This window comes from Prosopis cineraria, unplaced genomic scaffold (genome assembly GCF_029017545.1).
Source record: "Prosopis cineraria cultivar Desert tree isolate PC_DT_omini unplaced genomic scaffold, ASM2901754v1 PC13, whole genome shotgun sequence".
NCBI lineage: Eukaryota > Viridiplantae > Streptophyta > Magnoliopsida > Fabales > Fabaceae > Prosopis > Prosopis cineraria.
The window spans coordinates 25,711,613-25,719,480 of NW_026555344.1; the positions used below are offsets into that span (position 1 = coordinate 25,711,613).

Consider the following 7,868-nt stretch of genomic DNA (forward strand, 5'->3'; position numbering starts at 1 on the left):
CCATGCACCATAGCTCGTGGTCCATGCATCACGGCATGTGACACAGAACAGAAAGTCTGCTCACTGTATTATACACCATGGCTTGCGTAAAATGCACCACAACACACACGCCCATGATAGCAATGCTATCATGACAACTTTTCTGAACGAACTTCAAACACGCGTTATTTTCGCATTCGATGTCTGATTGAAGTGATTCAAGCACCCACGCGAAACTTATTCAACAAGTTAATTAATGGTATAAGTTTTGTTAAGATTCAATACTGTATGAGAATTTTAGACACTCAGATGTAAAAATCAGTTTTTAAAAGTGATTTTCAAGCATCCGAGTACCCAAAACTCAAAACTTATATCGTTAATCCATTTTGAGGCTTGAACCAAGTCCAATGGACCAAAATACACTTGATTGAGCATTCAAACATAAAAAAATAGCTAACATAAAATTTGGCCACTTAATGCCCATTTCACTCAATATGGCCAAAATACTAAATCAATACTATATACACTATTTGGCCTCTATTGCCATATAATACACTACATATACATTGTTATCATATAGATAAAACATTCCTTGAACTTGTATTAGTATTTTAGCCCATGATCATAAAAATTGCCACATATTCACATTATATATAATATTAGGCTAAAATACAAAATAACATAGTATGAAATAAGTGCAACCAATTAAAATGATATGCATTCCTAGCTAGTAACATATAATATCATCCATATAATTTTATGTACACAACTCAAAATAAAATTAGGCTTTACAATAATAATGTAGCAAGTATATGAGCCCTTGCCCGATTCCTTCCCTTGCTCAGTCTCAGCGGTAGAACCTGTAAAATGATAACCACAGGGTGAGATAAAAATCTTAGTAACTAAGATAATCTACATTATTGATTAACATGCTAAGTTATAAACAAGCCTTAAAATAAGTAAAATAACCACACTATATCAAATCACCACAAGTTTCATGCATGATCACTAACCATCTGATCCTCTAATACTCCCAACCAAACTGGTAGGCTATTTCACAAAATCAAATCACATGTATAATCCCCAAGCTCACCATCCATGGTAGGACTACCTGGCTGAGGTGTCCTAAACCACTTCTGGACTACTGGTTCCCCTTATTACAAGTAATGGGGGTGTTGTTACTCCAACACTGCATCCTACATATGCTAAGGAGCATATTCTCCAACTCCATACCCTTTTAGACACTAAGGAGAGTAAGTCTCCAATACTGCACCCATTTTCGGGCATCAAGGAGAGTAAGTATTGCACCTGGCATCCTGAGGTGCCAACAATGCCATATGGACTTAATCTTCACTAACTCCAGTAGGGTGACTTCCCACCCTCTAATATGCCACATTTCACTACATATCTTCACTTGATCATGCATAAAACACTTGCTAAACCAATATAATGAATATTACTACTTACTTCAAAAACTTGACATTTTATAAATCAATACTCCACTCATTTTTTAAAATAGTTAACTTTTACAAAATTCATACACACACACACACACACACCACACACACACACACACACATATATATATAACAAATCATGCAAGAACAACTCAAGAATAACTTATACAAGGTAATAAATAATGCAAATTATATAATTACCTCAACTCTTTTGTTACTAAAAGGGTTACCCGTGGTATTAAATCTCTTCATGTATCAAGGCAAAATCTTCCCATACCACAATCTACATTAACAAGTACTATATGTTAATTTTTAATTAACACAAGCACTATTAGCTACTAATAACATTCCAATTCTCCTACTTCTCACTCACATTCTCAACAAAGAGGCTTGTTAAGATTATAAAATGTTCACACAATCCCTTCAAGCCTTCCTCTAACTCTATCACATTAAAACACTTAACATCTCAACTTATCACACCTCAAAACCCTATAATCAAACTAGGGCTTAATCTAATTTTCACCAAACAATAATTTAACTTTATATTACCACTTATCCAAGGTTAAGAAACTTAAATCAAACCTTTAGAGTCAACAGAAACCTTCAAAACATAGACTCGTAACTTAATCCACTCAGAGCAAATTCTCCCACTTTCAAATCCCATGGAAAATGAGATGAAAAGGTAGAGGAAAAGGGTAAGAAACTTACTCAAGAGTTTAAAGGCTCAATTTATCTTTAAAATCCTCTCAAAATGATGCCCTAGTAGTGCCAAAGCTTGCCCCTTCATGTTCTAGGTTTCCCACCACAAAAATTATTATTTTCTGATGATTTTCAAAAATTTAATTTGCCTGCTATGCCGTGCACCTCAGTGCACATCACACAAGCCACAACTCATGATGCAGCAAGCAAAATATCAATTTTGCTCCCCCAATGCCACCCGACTTGATCCAACTTCTATCCTAACTCAATTTAGAGTCAAATATGACCCAAAAAGCTAATTAGAAAACCAAAAACATAATTAAATTAATTGATCATCTTTTTTAACTAATTTATCCCTTAATTAGTCAATTTTTCTAGATTTCAAGTTTTTGGATGTTACATCAAGAGATTGTTATGGTCATTTGGATAGTTTATAAGGCTAATGACTATAAATAATGGATAAGTAAATTCAAAAAATTTTAATTGAACTGTTTATGTGTTAAGAAATTTAGTTTAACTGAGTCAATTAAACTATTTATGTGTTTAGATTAAGCACCTGTAAAGTTGCTCATGAGAATCTACGTCCCTGAGATTTTAGTTTGATTGGCAACCCTTAGTAGCAAGGGTTAAAGGCAACTAGAGTAACCCTTGTACTTGTTTGTTTGTGAAATTATTTGCAAGTACTTTGATATAACTATGTGCATTGTATTGTGAATTGATAGAGTAACAGCATTGTAAAAGTATATACATGCAAGTGTGTGAATATTAATTGAAATGAATTTAAAGTGACACGTGCATTGACATGCATCGCATCTATAAGATATACCCTGGATTATAGTAGGGGGACGCGGCTTTACCATGAGGATGTCCAGGAAATCTTGATGATCCAAACCATAGAGCTTGACTCCATCAGGATGGACCTAGGAGAAGAATCCTAATGATCTAAAGTGTAGAACTTGACTCTACTGTAATGAACCTAGGATATTGAATGATCCACGAGGTTATCCTAGACTAGGGTAGGGGGTCGTGGTCCTAATTTATATAAAGCTAGGAAGTCCTGATAATATAAAGCATATAACTTGACTCTGCCATGATAGATCTAGGAGACTACCCATACGAAAAGAGAATGACCCAGTCTGAGCAGTGGTATAGTGGGCCCTGTTCGTTGTGGCTGAAAGTCCTAGTCCAGGCGTAGAGATTACTCTGCCAGGGAAAACCAGGAATGTATTGCATGAGCATAACGAGATTGATGAGATTGAATTCCTATATATGCATATGATATTGTTTTTAGTGATACACATGCTACTTTATCGCTTGTTTATGATTTTGCTTGCTAACTGGTAATTAGGATTACCTCTGAGTTACTGGGACGTATGTCTCACTCTGTTACTTTTGAATACAGGTTAAAAGAGCACAAGAAGGTTGGAAAAGGAAGCAAGGAAAAAGTATCCTTGATTGGTAATGGTATAATTACCATTTGAATGAAATGAATGTATAAAGTTGTTTATAAAGTTAAGTTACCAACTAAGATGCATAGATGTATGTGAATATGAAAAAGTGAATTGTTTTGTGAAACTTGCTTGTATATATATATATATATGATGTTACATTATGCTAAAGGTGCCCTAATGGAGGATATGTGTGTTGGATAGGGAGGTGTAGTGGAAGATTAAAATTTTAAAGTCCTTATCCTGATATGGACTGAATGAACTCGTTTAAATCAAGATGGATAGAAGAGTTACCTTTTTAATTCTTTGAAGTTGATGCATGTTTGGATTTCAAGAGTTGACAACGTAGATCTGCTCCCCCTACTGGTATCCACACGAACAGCTCTCTAACTTGAACAGCATGCTAGCGTTCTCAGCGTCCGTTCTTCTTTGAACTCTAATTTTCCTTTCTATAGGGTGTTTCGTGGCTCTCAGAGTGTTTTTATCGTTAGAAATTTTCTAACTCTCTCTCTCTCTCTACCTTCATAAGGACGTCCCTATCTATATATATAAGGGTTTTGTCTTCCAGTTAAAAGCTCACAAAGATTTAATTAAATTTATCTCATAAATTTAATCCATAATATCATATCTAATTTGAATTTATCTTATAAATTTAAATTATAAAATTGACATGATATTCTCTCTTATTATGTTATTTATTACATTTAATCTATCATATAAAATTAAATTTAAAACTAACATAAGATAATATAATATAATATAATATATATCACATATACAGATAATGAAAACAAGAAAACAAGTAACTGAGTTGAACAACAATAAACTTTATGGATTAAGAAGTTCATATTATCTTCCTCTTAACATAATTTTGACCTTATGCTCTGATACCATAACTGAAACAGCTGGTTATGTGTTGCTACAGGGTTGACTGATACTGATCCGGGTCATAGCAGAATATAAAAGGTTCTCAGTCCTCTTTCATACTGAGATTAACAAGCTGACAGTCTCAAAAGCCTGGATATAGACCTTTCATAGAACCACTTCCTTCAGACCAGCACAGCACAGCCTTCCTTCGTTTCCTACTGGAGGCATAGCCATAACAACACATAACCAGTAATTCCCCTTAGAGGATCATTGCGGAAATCCAAAATATTTGTTAAGCATTAGATAATAATCCCCCCTTAACATCTAAAAAGAAATTACTCAGCCATACCTGTTCATCTTCAATACTTGCCAAGGATGAAATAATTGAACAGAATAGTTTTATTGATAGTAAGAGGGCAAGGTTACAAGGAAGGAGAGAACTCAAGTGCTTAAGGAGGCTCTAAGGTTCTCAGCTGTTGTTTTGTCTCAAAGATTACATGGCTTTATATAGAGTTGGCATTCCAACCCTGGTTACATAACCTTGGTTAATTTTAACTCTAATGATTACAAGAAAACAAAACTACTTTTTGACAAAATAAAAAAGCTAGATCTAGACTTTATAGACTTTTTGACAAAATGAAAGGCTAAAGTAATTATTACAAGAGGCATAATGGGCTTAGGCTTTCTTTTTAGCTCTTAGTCTTTTTGACTTTCTCTTGTTCCATCTTCTTCCATCTTCTTCAGTCTTCTTTTACTTGTCAGCAAGCTAATCTAGAATATTCATGTTGATAGAAGGGTCTTTATAGTCTTTGTCTGCTTCTCTTTTTTCATCACAATATTTATATTTATGGATAGCATACTCTGACAATACTTGACATATTTTCTTCTTTGTCCCTTCATTATTATCCATTAAATTATTTCTTAGTCTTTGGTACCAATTATTGAAACTTATTGAATTCTTACTATTTTTTCTACTGAGAAAATACATGTTGTTGGGCCAGTGGAGTATGTCCGCTGTTCTTCTTCTGCTGTAGTTGTTCTATTGAACTCTTGAAAAATTATATGTACTTCTTAGGCTCTGATAGTGGATATCTTATATCTAAAATCTTCATCATTAATAATATCTTCTTTTTCTTCTTGTTCATACTCAAATGGTCTTCTTGTTGTCCCGAACTTAATCAAATTAATTGGAGGATAGAACTTGTCAGGAGTTATTTCTGCTATAGTTGAGTAACACCGAATAAAGACTTGATATTGGGTTACTATTCTAAAATAATGGTTGGTGGCTTCTTTGATAGATTCAGGAAGTTTAGATATTTCTGATATATCATTAGAAGGATATATAGAGTGAATAAGGCCATAACTATATAAGGTTTTTACAAGATCAGGGTTAGTGTTTGGATAAACAATGACTTTGTTGAAGGAATAATGAGAAACATATTTAATTTTACTGGTATTAGGAAGGGCAAAATGGTTTGTCTTATTGATAAGAAGTTTGAAATAATTATACTGGTCTAAGGTCTTAAAGGATGGTGGAGTTACTGGGCTTGGACTTCTTCTCCTAGAAGAGGTAGAAGTGGATGCACTATTTTGAGGTGTTTTTGTCACTATTTAGGCTTTAGATTTTTAGGCTTCTTTTACTATTTTAGTGAAAGGAATTATTGGGTCGGCTTTTTTTGGCCTATGAGGCTGGAATAATGACTCAGGAGTTTAAGTAGATGACTCAATTACTTGTTTTACTTGTCTTTCAAGGGATTGGGATAATGGATCCTTAGATTTCTCTAAGTCCTCCACTTTACATGTCAAAATATTCACCTCATCTCTGAGATGAGCTACTGATTCAGATAATGATTGCATATTTACATTTATTTGTCCAGCAAGAAGGGTCATATTCATCTCTATAATATTTACCTTCATGATTACTTGGTCTAGTGGGGTCATAATTGGTCCTGTAGGTGAACCACTACCACTACTACTTGTCATCATATTTGTCTCCCTTCTATTTGGCTCCATCTGGACAGATAATCAACAACAAGATTATTTTTTCCTTTAATATATCTAATTTCATAATCATAATAAGACATATCTAATTACCATTTAATTAACATTTTATTACATAACTGAGTTGTCTTTATTCCTTTATTTAACCAATGTTTTACTTGAGTATTATAGTTCTTATAATAAATCTAGTATTAATAATAAATAATTCAAACTTTTGTACAGCTTTTACTATTGCTAAAAATTCTTTCCAATTAAAATGATATCTAGTTTGAGAATCATTGAATTTTCCACTAGCATATCTAGTTATTATTTCTTCTTCTTTTTCATTGATGTGATATAAAGCTGCTCCCCAATAATTTTTACTAGCATCAGTATATATTATCCATATTACATCATTATTTATTGGAATAGTTAATTTAGGTAAATTTTGACATAGTGCTTTTATCTGATTCACTATTTTTTCTTTTTTGTTATTCCATATCCATATTGTCTTTTCTCTAGTGAATTTACTTACTTTTGTAGTTAATTTTGATAAGTTTAGAATATAATTTCTAGCTTGATTTACTAATGATAAAAATGATTGAAGTTCTTTTTTATTTCTAATTTCTCCAAATTCCAATATTTTCTTACTAGTATGTTCTTATAATTCTATTTCATTATTAGTTATGTACTGTCTTAAAAATCCTATTCCTTCTTTTCTTAATTTAGCTTTTTTAGGTGATATATTTAATCCTTTTTCTTCTATCAGATCTATAAATTGTTCTAAATGTTTTTCATGTTCTTCTTTATTTTTTGAGAATGTTAGAATATCATCTATATATATGACAGCAAAATCTTTTATTAGCAATAATAATTTTGTTACATATTCTTGAAATATACTAGGACTATTATAAAATCTTATAGGTAATACATTCCATTCATACAATCCTTCAGATATACTAAAAGCAGTATATATACTTTTTACTCTCTTCTTCTAATTTTATTTGAAAAAATCCAGATTTGCAATCAAATTTGCTAAATATATTTTTTCCTCTTATTAGGTTATATAATAAATCTATTTTTGAAATTGGGTATCTATTTCTTATTGCTAATTCATTTAATTTTTTATAATTTATTACTAATCTTGACTTTTCTCTTTTTTATTCACTATGTTTTACTACAATCATAGTAGGTGATGAATGTTCAAATCTACTTTCTTTTATTAAATCATACTGTTTCATTTCATATCTAAACTTTCTAAATCTATCAAAGAAGCCACCAAACATTATTTTAGAATAGTAACCCAATATTAAGTCTTTATTCGGTGTTACTCAACTATAGCAGAAATAACTCCTGACAAGTTCTATCCTCCAATTAATTTGATTAAGTTCGGGACAACAAGAAGACCATTTGAGTATGAACAAGAAAAAAAAGAAGA

The 7,868-nt window shown here is 32.1% G+C and overlaps 1 long non-coding RNA gene across 3 annotated transcripts; it reads right to left on the bottom strand.

Moving 5' to 3' along the window:
• Positions 1–481: 481 nt before the first annotated feature.
• LOC129289809 (uncharacterized) lies at positions 482–4,916 on the bottom strand. 3 transcript variants are annotated; one of them, XR_008588242.1, is made up of 4 exons: positions 4,800–4,916; positions 3,878–4,123; positions 3,247–3,338; positions 482–839 (listed from the first exon to the last, which is right to left on the bottom strand). It is a non-coding gene; the product is annotated as an uncharacterized LOC129289809 (long non-coding RNA). The 3 variants fall into 3 exon arrangements; XR_008588241.1 differs by lacking the exon at positions 4,800–4,916 and adding an exon at positions 1,638–1,719 and having other exon boundaries at positions 3,878–4,245; XR_008588240.1 differs by lacking the exon at positions 4,800–4,916 and having other exon boundaries at positions 3,878–4,245.
• Between the last annotated feature and the right edge of the window lie 2,952 nt (positions 4,917–7,868).